Raw genomic sequence first — 18,292 nt, 5'->3', positions numbered from 1 at the left:
CATATACTATTCAGCTACCTAGTGTACTAGAAACCCTAAGTCCGATCCTTAGCAGAAACAAAATACTCGGGGCGGGAAGGGGGGTTAGTGGAGGGGTGTGCAATGAACACAGGAGATACTCAAAAGAGAAATAGCAAGACAGAATATTTAAATCCAACCATATAAAAATTATAACAAACATAGCCTGACATGGTATTCATGCCTACAGCTCCAGGTGCTGGGGAGAAAGAGACGGGAGAACCACTAGAGCCAGGCAGGGATTTCTGGACTACAAAGAGCACCTTATCTCAAAAACTAAACAGGGCCGTGGTTGCACGAGCCTTTAATCCTAGCTTTCTGGAGGCAGAGGCAGGTGGGTCTCTTAGTTCAAGGTCAGTCTGGTCGGCTGAGGGAGTTGACAGCCTCGGAGTGCAGAGAAACCCTGTCTCAAACACACACACACACACACACACACACACACACACACACACACACACAGTAGGAGAAAACTGACTCCAAGTTTTTCTCTGACCTCCACACTGTGCTACGACATGAGCAACCCCCTCAAAAAAGAAATTATAGGACTGTGTGTGTGTTTGTGTGTAAAAGAAAATCTGTTTTTTTAATTGGTAACTTCGGGGCCGAGTTGACAGAGTGAACTTGTGATAGCTCACAGTGACTGTCTGCCTGACAGGATTAGAATCACAAGCCTCAGGCTGAAAGTTCTCAGACTGGGTTAACTGAGGGAGGAAGACCCACCCTTGATGTGGGGAGCACTGTTCCCTGGCCTGGGGTCCTGAACTGAATAGAAAGGAGAAGCGAGGCACAGTATTCGGTCTCTGCTTTCTGACTGACTGCACGGACAACGTGACTGGTCACCTCACACTCCCACCGCCGTGCCTCCTCCACCCTGCTGGGCTTCACCCTCGATCTGTGAGCGAAAATAATGAAGGAAAGAAAGGAAGAACAAAGGGGTCGGGGAGAGAAAGAAAGGAAGTCTGTCTGTCTGAGACTTGCCCGCAGTGGATTAGAGCCTACTTGCTACCAGGATCTCCAAGGAGTTCGTCAGCACATGACAGTTTCAGGCCCTTGCACTATGGCCCAACCTTGTCTACTTCATGGGAGGTACAGTCTCAAGTCAAAAAACCTTGATGACAAGAACAGCTGGGAGAAACAGCAACTGGCAGGGGGACCTTACGTCATCAGAACTAAATTCCACAGCCACCCCTCCCCAGGGGTAGTGTGGCTCGACAGTCGCTGGAAAACTGGATTCTTCAGCCCTACCCCAACTCCCTGGGCAAGCGCCCCTGAATCGCCTCAACTGTCCTTAATGTCAACACCTGGGAGGCTGGGATGAATTCTGAAATATCAACAGCTCCCGTTACTGTGAAGAACAGAGCTTTGGTGACCCAGGATGTCATCAAGAAGATAGTAGGGCTCTCTAGCTGGTGGAGAAACTGAAGCTGGGAGGGGAGAGAGCTTCTTGCTCTGGGCACAGCAGTTTGTCACCAGGCCTGAGAAGAAGGAGGTGCCCTCACACTTACCTAGAGACCCAAGAAGCTGGTGACCATGGTTATGTTAACAAAGGCATTACGGGAAAGGAGGCTCTGAGGCAGCAGTCGTGGCTCAGGGGCAACTAGGGGATAAGGGAAGGGGTAAGCTATTTTGCAAAGCGGTTTTGGTCTTTTTGGCCTTGGATCCCAGAACCAAGAGGCCTTAAGTGAATAAAAACCAGGCAAAGGTGTGTGTGTTGTGTATGTTGTTGTTGTTTTGATAATGATGATAACACAGTGACAATGCTACCCACCATGGCAGTAAGTATCTCCATGTCTCAGTTTCTTCCTCCATGAAATAGGGTCCTCCCGAGCCAAAGTCCTAAACTCAGCTGTGGGTAATAGCACGATACTTGGAAAGGGTCTATCCCAGAGCACAGACAGACCACGGAGAGCCAACTCAGGTTGTCATAATCTAGAAACTAGATCCTAGATAAAGCCCTTAGACAGGACAGGGCTGGAGCTCAGTTGGTAGATGCTTATTTAGCATGCACAAAGACCTGGGTTCAAATCCCAGCACAGCATTAAGATGGGCATGGTGGTGTACTGGGGAGTGGGAGGTTTAGGAATTCAAGGTCATCTTTGGCTGTGTTTTGAGTTCAAGAGCTGCATGAGCCCCTTCCTCAAATCACTGAGAGGAGCCCCGAATCCTGGATCCAAACTGGACGAGGAGTGGCAGCACTGAGGACACAGAGGCAACACCGTGAATCTGGGGTGAGCCTGGGCTACACAGTGAGTGTCAGACAAGCCATGGCTACACAGCGAGATGCTGTCTCCAAACAAAAAAAAAAAAAAATGGAGGTATACAGTTAGAGATATGTTTTTCTAGGGAAAGGTCTGTAGCCTCTAGGGAACCCCTAAGGATCCCCAGAATCAGCATGTGCTTAAAGAAGGAAGAAAGGCCCCGGCCCAGGCCAGGCTTCACCACTAGGGTGGCCTCGGTCCCCTCACTCTTGGTTCCCAGGGGCCTCAGCAGTCAAGCACCCCGAGAAAGCTGCACTCCTACTCAACCCCACACTCTCCCACCTTTCAGAACATTCCACCACCCTTCTTCTTACACTCTGGAAACCTGTTCAGATTCTTAGAAATCAACCGGGGTGCCCTCCACACCCCGCTACCTGTGTGGAAGTTGGGTGTAGCCTCCTCTACCTAGTAAGTATGGACTGCGGACTGATTACAAGTTAGGTCCTGGACGGCCTGGAGAGGACACCTGTGCCAGCAGGCACGGGGCTCTGGGTAGGCACCTGCTTAGGAGCCAACAGTGGATCATTGGGAAACAGTTTCAGGCCCAGCCCAATAAAGACAGGTGAGCGAAGGAGTGGGAAGCCTGGGTGTGGGGAAAGCAGATAAAAGGGCGGGAGATAAGGTCAGGGCAAGGAGCCAGGTCACAAGGACAGGGTTTTCCACCTAGAGAACCCGGAGCCACAAGAGGTGGCAAAAGTGTTGCTCCACCCCCCACCCCCAGCTTCATAGCTGCCTCCCTCTCTCCACAAAGGCATCCGCGTCCATTTTTTCCTTCCCTTTTTTCTTTTTATATTTATTTGTGCATGTACAATGCGGCATGTACGTGGGGGTTGGAGGCCAACCAGTGGAGTAGGGAGTTGGCGCGCTCCACTCTGGTCGTCAGGCTTGTCAGCAAGCATCTTTTACAGAACCATCTCACAGCCCACTCCCCAACATTTTCTTTTTCTGAGATAGGGTTTCAGGGAGCACCACCTGGAGCTCGCTCTTACTGAGGATGGCCTTGAACTCCATAACCTCCAGCCTCACTGAGCCTCCCTATAGGCCCACCCTCCCGGTTCAGGCAGGTTCTGTCCCTGACCCAGAGCTTCCAGAACACCTGCTCTAACCCAGAAGACCCCAAGAAGTTTCTGGATACTCCCCACTTCTTCAGGAAGAGACACTGACCTTCACACCTGGGCGAGACTCCCCTCCCCCTCAAAGTACACAACAAGGGTAGATGGATTGACTCAGTCCTGCAAGTCCCTTCTAGGGAGCTGCCCTCATGCAACCTCGCCTTTGCCCTCGTCTCCCTCTGCCAACCCAGGGGTATCTGAGCTTCCCGTGTGGAAGGGCTGCCCCTCATTACCACATTTCCACCTATCAGCTGCTCAGGCCTGTGGCCCTGGCTCATGCTGGATTCTCTCTCCGACACCCTTTCTGTTCACAAAGCCACAACACTCATGTCCAGTTCTTTATCACCTCAGGCTCAGGACAATGTCTTACTGTGTTAGCCACTGTGTCCAATGCCTGCAGAAAACATTCTACTTCAAGAAGCCTGCCACACCAGGCAGTGGTGGCGTACACTTTTAATTCCAGCACTCAGGAAGCAGAGACAGAGTTCAGGGCCAGCCTGGTCTACAGAGTGAGTTCCAGGATTATTACACAGAGAAACTGTCTCAAAAAAAAAATAAAAAGAAGAAGCCTTCCAGGATGCAAACCTCCTCCCAACCTGGTCCAGGAACATGGATCCAGATCTCCCTCCCTTGCCTAGGAGGCAAAGTTCAGGCTCAGGGCACACACTACAGGCCAGAAAGATAGACACCTCAGTATGTGTTAGAATTAAGTAGCAGCAAATCTCAACTCGGGCAGCAATTTGGTAAGTGTCCTTGGAGAAGTTCTCCGCCTCTGAAACAGACAGATAGCCAGAAGTCACCTGGGAGGCCGGCCTGTAGATTTTTTTCAACCACCTCTCCTCACCCAAACCCACCACACCACCATCCCAGTGCTGAGGATGAACTCAGGGACTCCTGCAACTGAAATTACACTCTACTGGAAGGTAAGATGGCTAGGCAAGTGAAAGGTGCTTGCAGCTAAGCATGAGGACCTGAGTTCAAACCCCGGGACCGCATTGTGAAAGAAGAGGAACAACCGCTGCCAACTGTCCTCTGAGCTCCACTCACGTGTTGTGGCATGTACTCCCTCCTCTACACACAAATCGATCAATAAATGTAATAAAAGATCGTTTTAAAAAGGGAGAGCAAAATGCTGAGGCAAGCAGTGTCTGTGGCTCATAGAAGATGGGACAGAGAAAAGCACCAGGTGACAGACAGCACATGTGTGGTATCTGAAAGGGAACACTGGGAGAGGAAGACACAGGAAGGACACAGCCTTTAGTCCCGGCAAAATCTCCACACAAAGCCGTCAACCATGGGCAGGGACAGCAAAGGATGAGCCATACCCTGAGACGGAGAGGCCGCAGCCAGAGCGGCGGGGAGTAGTAAGGAAGCAGAAGGGAAACACACATGATGCTTGCGCACTTTCACTGCACTGCTAGATGATGGTAGCCTGTCGTATGTATGTGTATATAGATGTAAACAGATGGACATGTGGACCTGGACTTGTATGTGCATTACATGTAACCTTGTTTTTTGTTTGGAGATGGAATCCACTATGAAGCCAATTTGGCCTGGAACTCCCATCTTCCTGCCTCAGCCTCTCCAGTGCTAGGATTACAAGCCTGAACCACTATGCCCACTGTGTGTGTCAGTGCATGCGTCTGCACAGGTACACGTGTGTGCAGGTAGAGGTCAAAGGAACCTTGGGTGTCATTCTTCAGGTACTTTCCACTTCTAAAAAAATATTTTTTAATATTTTATTTCTCTCTCTGTGTGTGTGTGTGTGTGTGTGTGTGTGTGTGTGTGTGGAGAGAGAGAGAGAGAGAGAATATGGAACTAGAGCTTTAAGTACTTCTGAGTCGCCTGAGAGAGGTGCTAAGTTTTGAACTCTGGACCTCACGATAAAACAGCAAGTGTTCTTCAATTGAGGGACCCACCCCCCATATACCTTTAAGTAGATTTTATTAGAAACTGAATTAAGTAACTATCTCTCACTCTGCTATGTTGGCGAGGTGATGTTTAAATGCAAAGTTGGCTCCGTGTTCTCCAGCAACAAAAAGTAGGCACAGCTAGCTCTGGGCTTCTTAACAATCAAGATGAGGGCCGGCAAGATGGCTTAGCAGGTAAAGGTGCTGGCCACCTAGCCAAACCACTTGAATTCTATGCCTGTGCCCCATACAGTGGAGGGAAGTTTGTCTTTTGATCTCATTGGTGGCATGCGCGCACACACACACACACACACACACACACACACACACACACTAAAATGTAACTTGAACAGTTTTGCTTTGTTTTTTTTAATCTAAGTTAAAGCAGACATCCATGGAAAGGATCACACTCAGGGAAATGTCTGGGTGGACACCAGAGAATTCTGTTTATCAAGTAAGAAACCAGGGACTCTAACAAAACAAAATAAGGAGCCCCGAGCCAAGGCTGGCAGAAGTCTGAGGCCAGCACTCAAGAGGCCAAAGTAGAACTGGAAGTTAACTGCCAGCAAGAGCAACTTCGTGAGAGCCTGTCCCAAGTTAAAAAGGAAAAGGAAGGCTACAAACATAGCTCAGTAGTAGACATCTGCCTAGCATCCCCCAGTGAGGGGCTGAGGCGTGGCTCAGTGGTAGAGCCTCTGCCTAGAATCCCCCAGTGAGGGGCTGGGGCGTGGCTCAGTGGTAGAGCCCCTGCCTAGAATCTCCCAGTGAGGGGCTGGGGGTGTTGCTCAGGGGTAGAACCTCTGCCAGATCTGTATAAAGTAGGCTTACAAAGAATGGCACTACATGAAAGGGACTCAGCCTGCGGGCTGAGTAAGTGGCCTTGTAAGTTAAGTGCTGGCTGAACAAGTGTACGGATCTAAGTTCAAATCCCTGGTTACCACGAAAAGCTGGGCACAGTAGCATATCTGAATCCCAGTAATCAGAAACACTAGAATCCTGTGTGCTCATGAACCTGTTAGCTTGGCAAAACAAGAAACCCTGCCTCAAACCAGGTGGGAGGCAAGGATGGGCACCCTAGGTTGTCCTGTATTCTATAAGCATGCATGTCTTGGCAAGCGCATGCCTCTACACATACTAACTCAAGTCACGTGCACACACAGAAGACATCTGACCTGAAGGACAATCAGGTGTGGTGATGCCTGCCTGGCATCCCAGCACTTAGGAGGAGCAGGAGCTTAGGGTCATCCTTAGCTCCACAGCACACTAGAAGCCATCCTGTGCCACACGAGACCCTGTCTCTGCAAACACACTAAAGGAGAGCACTCAACAGGTGGCATTCCACAAGTGTGAAACGCTGGTGGCACCTATATGACCCAGGAGCCGGGTTGAGAGACATCAGGGACAGATGCTGGGAGGGTGCGAGCTGGGTGGGGTCAGGAATGTGCTGTGTCTTGATGAGGTGTGACTTACACTGGGGTGTGCGCTGGCCACAACTTGTCAAAAGTCAAGGGTGGACTCTGTATTTTATTGTGTGTAAATTACACCCCGGTGAGAAATGATGCCAAGAAAGAAGACTGACAACACTCCTGCATTACCTGAGGGGCAGAAAGTCCAAGACACCTCTAGAGGACGTTTCCAAACACTAATATGGTCTCGTATATATATAATTTCATGCATAAAACATTTATTAATATAAAATATAAATAGCATATACTATTTTTAACTTGTTTAAAACACTATATATATATGAGATTACTAGCAACAGAAATAAGGACAATCAGGGCTGGTGAGATGGTTCAGTGGGTCAAGGTGACTGTTACACAAGCCTGGAGACGTGAATTCAAGCTACAAAACACCACGAAGATGAAAGGAAAAAACAGGCCACACAAGTTGTCTTTTGACCATTACAGGTCTGCAACAGCATGTGTATACAGACACAATAATAAAATTGTAAAAGTGGAACAAGTTAAGCCGGGCGGTGGTGGCACACGCCTTTAATCCCAGCACTTGGGAGGCAGAGGCAGGTGGATCTCTGTGAGACCAGCCTGGTCTACATAGCTAGTTCCAGGACAGGCTCCAAAGCCACAGAGAAACCCTGTCTAGAAAAACCAAAAAAAAAAACAAAAAAAAAAAAACCACACCACTTTAACAGGAAACACTAGGCCATCTCTCCACACCCTAGACGTGCTTTTTATGCAGTTTTGCTTGTTCATATATCTTCTTTAAAGATTTATTTCTTTATTATGTATACAGTGTTCTGTATGCATGCATACCTGCATGCCAGAAAAGGGTATCAGATCTCATTATAGTTTGTAAGCCACTAAGTGGTTGCTGGGAATTGAACTCAGGACCTCTAGAACAACAGCCCGTGTTCTTACTTCTTTAGCCCTCATATTTCTTTATTTTCTGAGGCTCTGTACATAAACTCCTGATCTTGCTGCCTCCACCTCCCCAGTGCTGAGATTCATGCACACTGGGATTTTTAGAGTGTTTGTTCTGAGGTAGGCTTGCTCTGTAACCCAGGCCAGCTTGGGACCCTCCTACTTCAGCCTCTGTACCGTCATGCCTGGCGTCAACATGTCTTACTATGCTGCGTTCACCTCTCTTGCTCAACTTGAATACCCAAAACCATGAAGTAGAGGGGCCATCATGAGGCACCTCAGGAACTACCAATCCCCCTGAAGAGAACTCTCTCCCCCACACCACACGTTCAAGGCACTGTGGGTACCCCAGGCAAGAGAGAGGTTAGTTAAGGTCCAGCATATTGGTGAGACCCAAGTTGTGGAAAGCAGCCTACCCCGCATCAGGACAGTCAAGCTGCAGAAGTGCCCATACCTGCTTCAGGGTACTAGGGGAACCTCATCTTCAGGCACCCTGGAATGCTGGGATAGCAAGGCTCCTGTGGGCTCTGTCAAAGTCCCTGAGGTCATTAACAACAGTCCCACAGCCCGAGACAAAATCTCTCAGCTCACTGTGCCCCTGAGCCTGCTCAGGACAGAGGAGACTAGGGAAGGGTCCCCCAAGAATCATGAGTTCCCTCCATGCAGAGGGAAGGACAAAGCCAGCAACAGGAAGGGTGCAAAGGCAGCTGAGCAGGCTGGAGTTGGGGGAGGGAGGTGTCCTGAGTCATCAACCTTTCATTTCTCTTACCCAATCAAACTGCAGAAAGAACAACTCCATCCCCCAGCTCTAGAGCACTTCCACCAGCTGTAACCAACAGACTTCACTCCCGATGCTTGTGCAGAGCCTGGCACATGGGGCACATTTGCCATACCAGACTGCAGTGAACAATGGGATTCTCAAGACAAGCAAGTCTTATTTTTCTGGCACTTCAGGTTCCCTACCCTAGGTTTAGAGGAAAAGACCAGCCCTGCCACCTAGTCACAGAGTCAGAAGGGGCAGAGCCTGGCCTAAACCCCAGGCAGCTGACCCAGACACTCTAGGGACAGACACATCACTATGCAGAGGCCACAGTCTCTCTTCCCCTCCCCCTTGATGAGAACATTTCTTTCTTTCTCTCTCTCTCTTTTTCTTTATAATGGATTTGTTTTTGGGTGTATATGGCACAACGGATTAAAACCAGGGCTTCACACATGCTGCTGGGTCACAGCCCCAGCTTCTTTCTCATTGGGGGATTCTAGGTACTCTACACTGAAATTCTACATCCACGGTCCTCTTTATATTTTTATTTTATTTTATTTTGGTTTTCCAGTACAGGGTTTCTCATTGTAAATAGCCCTAGCTGTCCTGGAACTAGCACTGTAGACAAGGCTGGCTTAGAACCCAGAAATCCACACGCCTCTGCCTCAGGAGTACTGGGATTAAAGGCGTGGGCCACCGCCAAACACAAAGTCTCACTAAATTTCTCCGGCTGACCTTGAACTTCCTCTGTGTCCCTGGCAGGACTTAAACTCGGATTCTCTTGCCTCAACCTCCCAAGTTGCTGGGATTTCAGGCCCAGACACAATTTCTTCCCACAACATCAGAACCTATACCCCACACTCCATGGATCCAAGACATGAACTCCCAAACCTAGGCAGACAGAGTCCCGTGGGGCGAGACCTGATAGGATCAAGACAGAGAAATCACCTAAGTCCCAAAATGGAGAACTCAGAGAATGGATAAGCAAGCTAAACCCCACACACCTTGTGGATCTGTTTAGCCGACCTGAGAAACGGGCTTAATGTCACCCCTCACAGCACAGGACATCCCCTGGAGAAGGTGAAATGGAGTCTGGACCCGAAACAACACAACAAAAACCAATGTGTGTTAAGATATGGTACCACTAAAATGTCAATAGAAACACCCCAGCAGACCGTGACTTACGCAGTATGGAGGAGGGGTAACAGACAAAATGAGGATCAGATGAGGGCTGTCCCCAGAACTTCTGGGCAGGCTACACTGCTCTGAACTCCAGGTGGGCACTTTCAAATTTCCTAAAAGTGAAAATTCGGACTGCAGAGACAGCCTCAGGCGTTAAAAGCGTACTGTCTGAGCCAAGCGGTGGTGGCGCACGCCTTTAATCCCTGTACTCAGGGAGCAGAGGCAGGTGGATCTCTGAGTTTGAAACCAGCCTGATCTACTGAGTGAGTTCCAGGACAGTCAGGACTGTTACACAGAGAAACCTTGTTTTGAAAAGCCAAAAAGGGGGGGGGGGAGATAAAAGAGCGTACTGTGGTCCAGAAGACTCAAGTTCACCAAGTCCAATTCTCAGCGCCAATGTTGGCCGGCTCACAACTGGCTGTAACTCCAGCTCCAGGGGATCTCACACCTCTGACCTCCCTGGGCACTGAACTCACATGCACAAATCCCGCTACCTCCCACATATATGCAATTTAAAAATAAAAATAAAATCCAAATGTGAAAATAATTATAACAGAGGGAGCCCAGAGTCTGTCAGATCAAGGCTTGTTCTGGAAGCCTTCTGCAATTCAGCCACTTAAACTTCACAGCCGTCCAAGGGAGGGGGAGTTCTGATACCCAGAGGCAACTGAGGCTGGATGATATGTGACCATCATACATGGCACCCTCACTTAAAGTGCCTACACTGGGCCCAGTAAGATGGCTCAGAGGGTAAGAGCACATGTCACCAACACTGATGGCCTGAATTCTAGCCCTAGAACCCACACGGTAAAAGGAAAGAACTGATCCTTGCCATTTTTCCTCTTGCAATTTTTCCTCTGATCTCTACATAAATAAATATAATTAGAAAAATGCTAACACCACTAATAAATGCACTGTCTGGATGGAAAAACATTCTCCCCCAGTCAGGCTTGGTGGTACATGCCTTTAATCCCAGCATTTGGGAGACTGAGGCAGGTGAAGTCAGAAGTTCAAAGTCAGCCTAGGCTACAGAGTGAGTTCCATGACAGCCAAGGCTACACAGAGAAACTCTGTCTAAAAAACCCAAAACAAAAATACATATGCTGCTAAACCTGATGACCTGAATTTGATCACCAGGTCCCACATGGTAGAAAGAGAGAACTGACTCCCCCCAATTGTCTTCTGACCCCCACACATTCACAGTGACACTTCTGCATCCCTGCACATAAAATACACAAAGTGCAAGACGGCCACTGGGGAGGTGACTCGGCAAGTAAAGGTACTCCCCGTGCAAGCTTGAGGACCTGATCTCAGATCCCCGGAACTGGACTATGCAGTCCCCACACTGAAGGAGCGGAATAGAGACAAAACACAGGCATTGCGGGCTCCCAACTAGTTCTAAGCTGAGACTCCCTGTCCCAAAAGAATAAGGTGAGGGGAGTGATTGATAGAACGAGACACCTGGGATCTCCCTCTGGCCTCTGCACCTGCACACACATGTGTGCATACACATACGGACAACATACACATCATACATGCACATATGAAGTAAAATAAAATATTTATCCTGGAGCACCGGGTGGAGCTCAGGGGTAAGAAATAAGTAAAGAAGATACTGATGTCGTTGCATTGGTGAAGTCCTGTCATCCAGACTACCAGGGAGCTGACCAAAAACATGGCTCAAGGACTTGGGACCTGGGAGATGGCTGTGCAAGCCTGACAACATGAACTCAATCCCTGGATGTAAAGCCAAAGTGGCGAGTATCTGCAACGCCAGCATTCCCACTGCGAGATGGGCCACAGACACATGAACCTTCCCTAAGCTTTTGGGCAGACTACCCTGGAGTACCCAGAACAGGGGCAAACAGTAAGAAAGACTCCAACTTCCAACAAGGTGGAAGGTAAAGCTGCCCTCTGGACTTCGTATACATATAACCATGGACATACATATACATGCAAATAAATATTTTTTAAAATATTCAAGGACTGTGTGGGCAACAAAACCTAAAATAAGAGATGTGTCAGGGAGTGACTCAGTGGTAGAGCCCCTGCCTAGAATCCACCAGTGAGGGGCTGGGGTGTGACTCAGTGGTAGAGCCCCTGCCTAGAATCCCCCAGTGAGGGGCTGGGGTGTGACTCAGTGGTAGAGCCCCTGCCTAGAATCCCCCAGTGAGGGGCTGGGGTGTGGCTCAGTGGTAGAGCCTTTGCCTAGAATCCCCCAGTGAGAGGTTAGAGGTGTGGTTTACTAGCATGCAATGAGAGACCCTGTGTTCCAGATGCAGCACTGAGAACTCTAGCATCCTGTTCTGTGCCTGTCCATTACAAATTCTCAGCCCAGCTGGACAGAAAAAGATGGCTGAGATGAGACAGACCCCAGACATAGTGGCCATGAACTTCACTAGAGTTGCATTTCCTCACAGCTACCAGTTATAGCTGGTCCTGGGTTTCATGGAAGGGGAGAGACGGGGCCAGAGCCAACAAACCCCATTTGGCCAGGAAGTTGCCAACTGAAACCCATAGCTGGTTTCCAGAGCCTACCCTGTAGAATTACACATGGGATGCAGGGGAATGAAGACAGGATGTCACGGGATGCAAAGACTGCGACAGCTGCTAAGGCAGCCCAGCAGACAGGCTGGATAAGAACACCCCCGAAGGAGAACGGCTTCCTGAAGGTACAGCATCCCAGATGCCTCTACCAGGTCTTGATTCAGCAGGCTGACGATACACAGTAATGAAACCACACCATCACAGGAAACAAAGTCTGTCGGGCCAGTAGAATATCACAGAGTCAAAAACAAGATGGAAAAGCCACAGTGAAGATGTTTGGGGGGAATAAGGTGGAAAAGGTAAAGAGCAAGACAATGGGAGAATGTGGGACAAGCTGTACGAAATTACATTTCTCAGGAGACAAACGCACACACAACCTTGAGTTGAGAAGTTGTCCCTGGGGAGGAAGCTGGGGGAAAGACAAAGGCAAGCAAAGAAAATGAACCAGGTGTGGTAAGACTCTCAGCCAACTGAAGGTAGAGGTAGAAGGGTGAGTTGTTCAGGGTCATTCTGAACTAGCCTGGGCTAAGTGGAACCCTTGTTTTAAAGGGGGGAGGGGTGTTAGTGAGACACCTGGGGTAAAGGTGATTGCCACGAAGCCCAACGTAGACAGAGCTCAATCCCTGGGAATCACATGGTAGGAGAACTGGAGTTCCGCAAGATGTCCCTAAGACCTCAAGAAGTGCATGCCCACACTAGATTATAAATAAACAAAAACAAAAAGAAAACCAAAACTAATACACAAAAATCACAAGCAGGGAGAAGGAGAGAGCAAACCAGCTTAAACTTCTTCCGGCCACCGAGACAGAACTAATCAAGCGCTGCAGCTGCAGGGAGCCCAGCAAATCTCCTGACAACCTGGGTTCTGCACCAGCACTGACCATAGGGCCTGGCCCCTAACAGCCCCCCAGCAAGTTTAACTGGAAACAATAGAAGAAACAAAGACACTCTGCCTTCCCAGTCACTAGCCAAATCCCAAGAACAGACAACTCATACACAAAATTTATTGTCCCCAAACTAGAAATGCCTTCAGAAAGTTCCTCAGCTGTCTCATGAGGGTACCCTGCCTGTCCTGGAGACACAAAGGCTTCAGTCAATTGGGACCAGTCAACAGGGGCTGGTACAGACAGAGAAGTGGGGGGGATTCTTTGGGGACCGCCCAATTCAGCATGTCCCAACCTTGCTTGAAGCTATGGTGTGGCATATCCTTCATAGCTGGGGACAAAAGAAATAAATAGATAGATAGATAGATAGATAGATAGATAGATAGATAGATAGATAGATAGATAGATAGGAAAAGAAAAACAGAAAGCAAAGAGAGGGTAAAGAGGGGGGCTGTATGACCCTGCCCTGCTGGGAGAGGGAGCCAGGTGCAAGGTAGATGCCTGGGGCTGCATCCAAGAATCAGGGGAGGAGACCAGGATGAGATGACCTGGGACTCCCACCCCAGCTCCTGCCCTGCAGGGTGAGAGGGGGGGAAATGGCAGGCCTGGCTGCTTCCAGCCCAGGCTCCTTCGAAGGAATGCCATGTTTTCCTGTTTCCAATTAACATCCCCCAGCAGCAACCCTCCACATTCTTGAGACTAGGAGTCAAGGAAGCCTGGGGGGAATGAGGAGGGGGGAATCCTGGAAGGCTAGCTGGTGTCTGGCCTTAGGGCTAGAGAGACCGCTTAGTAGACCGTGGAATCTCTTTCCTCTATCCTCCCAGGTGACCCAAAGGTTTGATACTGACTCCTGGTTCTTTGTAGGTTAAAGCAGACCACCCCTCCATATCCCGAGGAAGGTGAGCAAAAGTGTCAGGGGTTTCTGGAAGGAACCAGGAAAGTGTACTGTAGCAAGACATAGGACTGTCTGTCCCCTGTGGGTCTAATTCAAGTTTCTCCCATCTTCCCCAATTGGGCACCTCTTTTCAGGACACCTAAAAGGACCTCTCCTCTCCTCCCAGGGTGTCCCATCTCAGGGTTATCCTAAAGTTATGTTATCCTTAACAAGGGAAGAGATCAGTGGGGGAGCATGGGTCTGCCAATACTCCTAGAATCAGACCCGATGCTGCATTAAGTACCTCTCAACACTGGCCCTTGCAGCCTGACTAATACAACTTAGCCACAGAGCACAAACCCTGGCCTCAGTTTACCTTCCTGTAAAAAAGACATCACCTATATTACGTCCCTCACACGGGAAGCCAGGACTCAGCAGCACTCTCCTCCAGAGCGCACAGTCCCTCACTGGAACAAGCACACTGGGCCATTGCACTTATTCTAGTCTCTCACGCTTTACTCCAGCCTCCCACACCCCCAGGCCATCCCTATCCTAAACCAAGATGAAATAGAAATCACACTTCTGGCTTCTCCTTTCTCTCCCTGCGGGTCAGGTCAAAGAACTTTCATTTTCACAGTGTATGGGAAGGAGCCAGGCAAGCTACAGATCTGCCTGCCTAAGGGTAGCGCTAGTCGGAGATGCGAGATCTTTCTCAGGTGTATCAAGATACCAAGTGGGTCCCAGGCCAGAGAAGCAGACACCACTACAACAGCCCTAGTCAAGCAATCAGGTCAGCTTCCCTCTCTGCGATCACATGACAGCCATGAAGCCAAGTGCCAATCAGGTGAAGAGGTGGGTGACAGCGCCACTGGGTCCCAAGCAATGTCAAGCCTTCACCCAGCTAGACCAGGGCTCTCCCTATCCGGGCACTCACTAGACACAGGTGAAATGATCCATCGAGCTGAGCCCTCATCATCCTCTGCCAAACCCGCTTTCAGGGGGAAAACATTCTGGCAGATCCTTCCCCAAACCAGGTCCACTGAAATCAAAAGGACAAAGTACTAAGAGAGAGAGAGAGCTAACCGGTTTTGAACTAGGCCGGATAAATTCTAGGGTATTGTGAACTGGGGCTCAGAGTGACCCAAACAGTGTGACCTTAAACTAGTCTTTCAACCACACTAGGCCTCAGTGAGCCTGCCTAGAAAATGGACCACTCACTGTACTCACTCACTCCTCAGACTGTAACCAGGGTAGGCTTCGTTTAGCAGTAGCCAATCCGGGGTAGAGAGTGGTTATTTCCGGCTTCTGGGAGGTGGGGGAGCTACAGAGGAAGGCAGGGTACCGAGGTAAACAACTGATAAGTCCCGTGGGGCAGAGGAAAGGGGTGGTCTCCAAGCGAGGCTTCCCGTTTCCTCATCTTGGGGGTTGGGGTCATAGTTGACCTAGGACGCAGGTGTGGGGAAAGGCAGTGTGCCAAAGATCTCTTGACTTCCAGCCCAGAGTCTTGGGTGTTCTCCACATATTCCCACATTTTTCTTACACTATGTTGGGAGAGGAGCGACAAAAGGGAATGAAGGTTTAACACTTGGGGTGGGTTACCAAGTGCAGCGCACAGGCTAGAGACCTCAGAGGGCCCTGTCACCAAGACTTCCCCTGGAGAGCTGACCCGACAGCCTCTGACCCCACCTCCTCCAGGGACGTTCAGCTGCTCCGAACCACAAAGCAAAACAAAGGGGTGCGGAGAGGAAGGAGCCAGTACGCCTTCCAATCACCGCGGGCGCCCAAGCTCGCGCCCTCCCGCGGCTCGTCACCGGGTCCTCCGGCTGGCGGAGGCCCAAGGCCTGGCTGGGTAGCTCCCTGGTCCCTTGTCTCCCCGCGGCTGCCGGTGACAGGAGCCGGGGAAGCAGCCCAGGGGCAGCCAAAGCGATGGGAAAACCAGATGGTCCCAAACCTCCTCCTCCCTCCTCCTCTTCCACCTACCTACCCACCCATCCATCCATCCCATTCCTCTCCCTCCGAGCCCGCGGCCTGGCGGCCCTCCGCAGAGACCTGGCCGGGATCACCCCGGGGAAAGGACTGCCTTTGTCTAAAGGTCACCACCCGGAGCGCGGTGCCCGGGTTGGGCCTGGTGCCTCCCATTCCCAGGCCCATGGAGTTGGAGCTCTGGGGCCGCCCCAAATCCCGGGAGATGACAGGCGTGGAGGCTCCCCTTTTCCCTTCCTTTGGTCCCCAGAAACAGGCCCCTACCGGACCAGACAGCTGAGGGGGCAGGGGTCCCCTACGCTCCCTGTCGGGGGTAGGGGAACCAAGTCAACTCCTCATTGTTTAGGGGCGATGGAGAGGGGGAGACCTAGTGGCCAGCATCCCAGTTCATCGCTCCCTACAAGCCTGCAGAGGACCCCCGGTTCTCCCAGGCACCCCCAAGAGGGACTTGGGGAGGGGGGCGCACAGAACGCGCGACAGGAGGGGGAGGAGATGGATCCAGCTGTCTATGGCCCTCGCCTCTCCCCAGAAAAGGCGGGGAGCACGAGGAGGGGAGGGGGTCCCGAAGGCGGGTGGGGGGTCTCTGCCCCTCCCCCCGTGGGACGTTCGCGCTCGCCCCTCTCCTCCGTTGCATTGTATCCCGGAGAGGAAACCGGGGCGCAAGGTTTGAGATCGGAGCGCAGTGAAGGGGGAGATCACTGCAAGATCGGGGCGGCGGCGGTGGCGGGAGAGACCTAGGATGGGGGTGCGTGGATAGTGGTGGGCGCCGAGCACCAAAAAAAAAAAAAAAAAAAATCCAGTCTCAGCAGCGGCAGCGGGCGCTGCGCCCCGGTTGGGGGGCTGAGTGTGGAGTGTCGGGGGGGAGTGGGTTCGGCCCCAGCTACGGCTCTCCCCCCCCAACACACACACCCTCGCCGCCGAGCCCCACTCCCCCCCTCGCTTTTGCGCCCTGTCACAGCCCCGACTCGCAGGTAGAGAGAGTTAAGAGATTTAAAGAGAAATTGCTACATTGTGAGAAACTCACCCTGATGTTTGAGCAGCCGTCGGCGCGGGGTCTCCGGGACGGCCCCGCACGGGCTGCACAGGGAGGACCCAGAAGGGGCCGGCCGGCCGGGCCGGTCAGCGCACTGCCTGATCGCATGGCGGGCCCGGCTCCGCTGCGCCCGGGCCCGCCGCCGCCCTTGCAACGAAGCGGCCCCGCGCGGCCCGGCCCCGCGCCCCGCTCCGGGGAGCGCCCCTCGGGTATGCAAAAAAAAAAAAATTTTTTTTTTATTTGATTGCAAAAAAAAAAAAATCTTGCTGGTTTTGTGTCCCGCCCCCCCTCCTCTTCCTCCTCCTCCTCCTCTTCCTCCCCTCCGCCCTGCTAGGAGGAGGAGCGCCAAGAGGCTCCGCCTCTAGTGTAGCAAATAACCAATAATGGCTAAGAGTATTAGAGCGGCATGTCTTGTAGCCAATAAAAAGGTTTACACTCTGTGGGCGGGAGCACAGAGTGGCAGCACCGCCCCTCCTCCTGGCTCGGCGGGGCTGCCAGAGTGCCTGTTCGGCTCCGGTGCCCTGGGTCGGAAACCTGCAGCTGGGACTCAGGTTGGTGGTGGTGGAAGAGGAGCTGGAGGGTTCGTGCGTGTCCACATCCCCGCGCCAGGTACGTCTAGGCCCAAGATGGTGGCTTCTACGGGATGATGCGCCCCAGGACACCTCAGAAGACGAGAAGAGAGAGCGATCGAGGCTTCAAGAGGATGTGGGACAGTGATGCTGCTCCGTGTCGGACTCAGAGAGTGCCGGGGATGGGAACCTTGGAGGTGATCGGAACTCCAGGCCTGGCTTATCAAGTCTTTCCGAGCCTGGTGATTTTGAGCTGCTACGGCGCAGGGACCATAGTCAGTCCTGTTAGAGAGCCTGGCGGGCCGCACAGATCCGAAGCTCAGGATCCTTGGCGCGACACTTGGAGTCACAGATCTATTTGCAGAGCACTTGGTGAGCGGGCAGTTTAGCCCTTCGCAGCGCGTCCCCAGACCGCTCTGGCCTGCCGTCTCGGACCGCACTGACCTGATCACTTAACATTCAGGTCTCACCTACCCTTCTGTTACCCCGGGGCCCTAGAAAACCTGGTACACAGTAGGTATCAAATAAATTTGTGTTGCATAAACGACTGATTGATCTGTTTTGTAAGCTTTATCGTTGATCCCATGTTGGCACTACCCGTAATATTTATTTAAGCATACATTTTAATTGTTTTTTTTGTTTTGTTTTTTTTTTTTAAGACGAGGTCTTACTACGAAGCACAGGCTGGGCGCTCCTCCTGCCTTCACTTCACAGGTGTTGGGATTACACTTGCTTGACACTATGCTTGACTCAATTATTTTTTAATTGTTATTGTGAGGGC

General features: G+C 51.1%; 1 protein-coding gene across 1 annotated transcript in view; it reads right to left on the bottom strand.

The window, feature by feature from the left end:
- The window catches only part of Bicra (BRD4 interacting chromatin remodeling complex associated protein), a 72,508-nt gene extending 55,311 nt beyond the window's left edge, over window positions 1-17,197 (bottom strand). Inside the window, exon 1 of the mRNA XM_005361070.3 lies at window positions 16,934-17,197. The gene's annotated coding sequence lies outside the window, so the exon portion shown is untranslated. The remainder of the gene's footprint in view (window positions 1-16,933) is intronic.
- Between the last annotated feature and the right edge of the window lie 1,095 nt (window positions 17,198-18,292).

Source organism: Microtus ochrogaster, linkage group LG4 (genome assembly GCF_000317375.1).
Source record: "Microtus ochrogaster isolate Prairie Vole_2 linkage group LG4, MicOch1.0, whole genome shotgun sequence".
Lineage (NCBI taxonomy): Eukaryota > Metazoa > Chordata > Mammalia > Rodentia > Cricetidae > Microtus > Microtus ochrogaster.
Note: the sequence above shows the minus strand (reverse complement) of the source record. Positions and strands in the feature narration are given on the sequence as shown.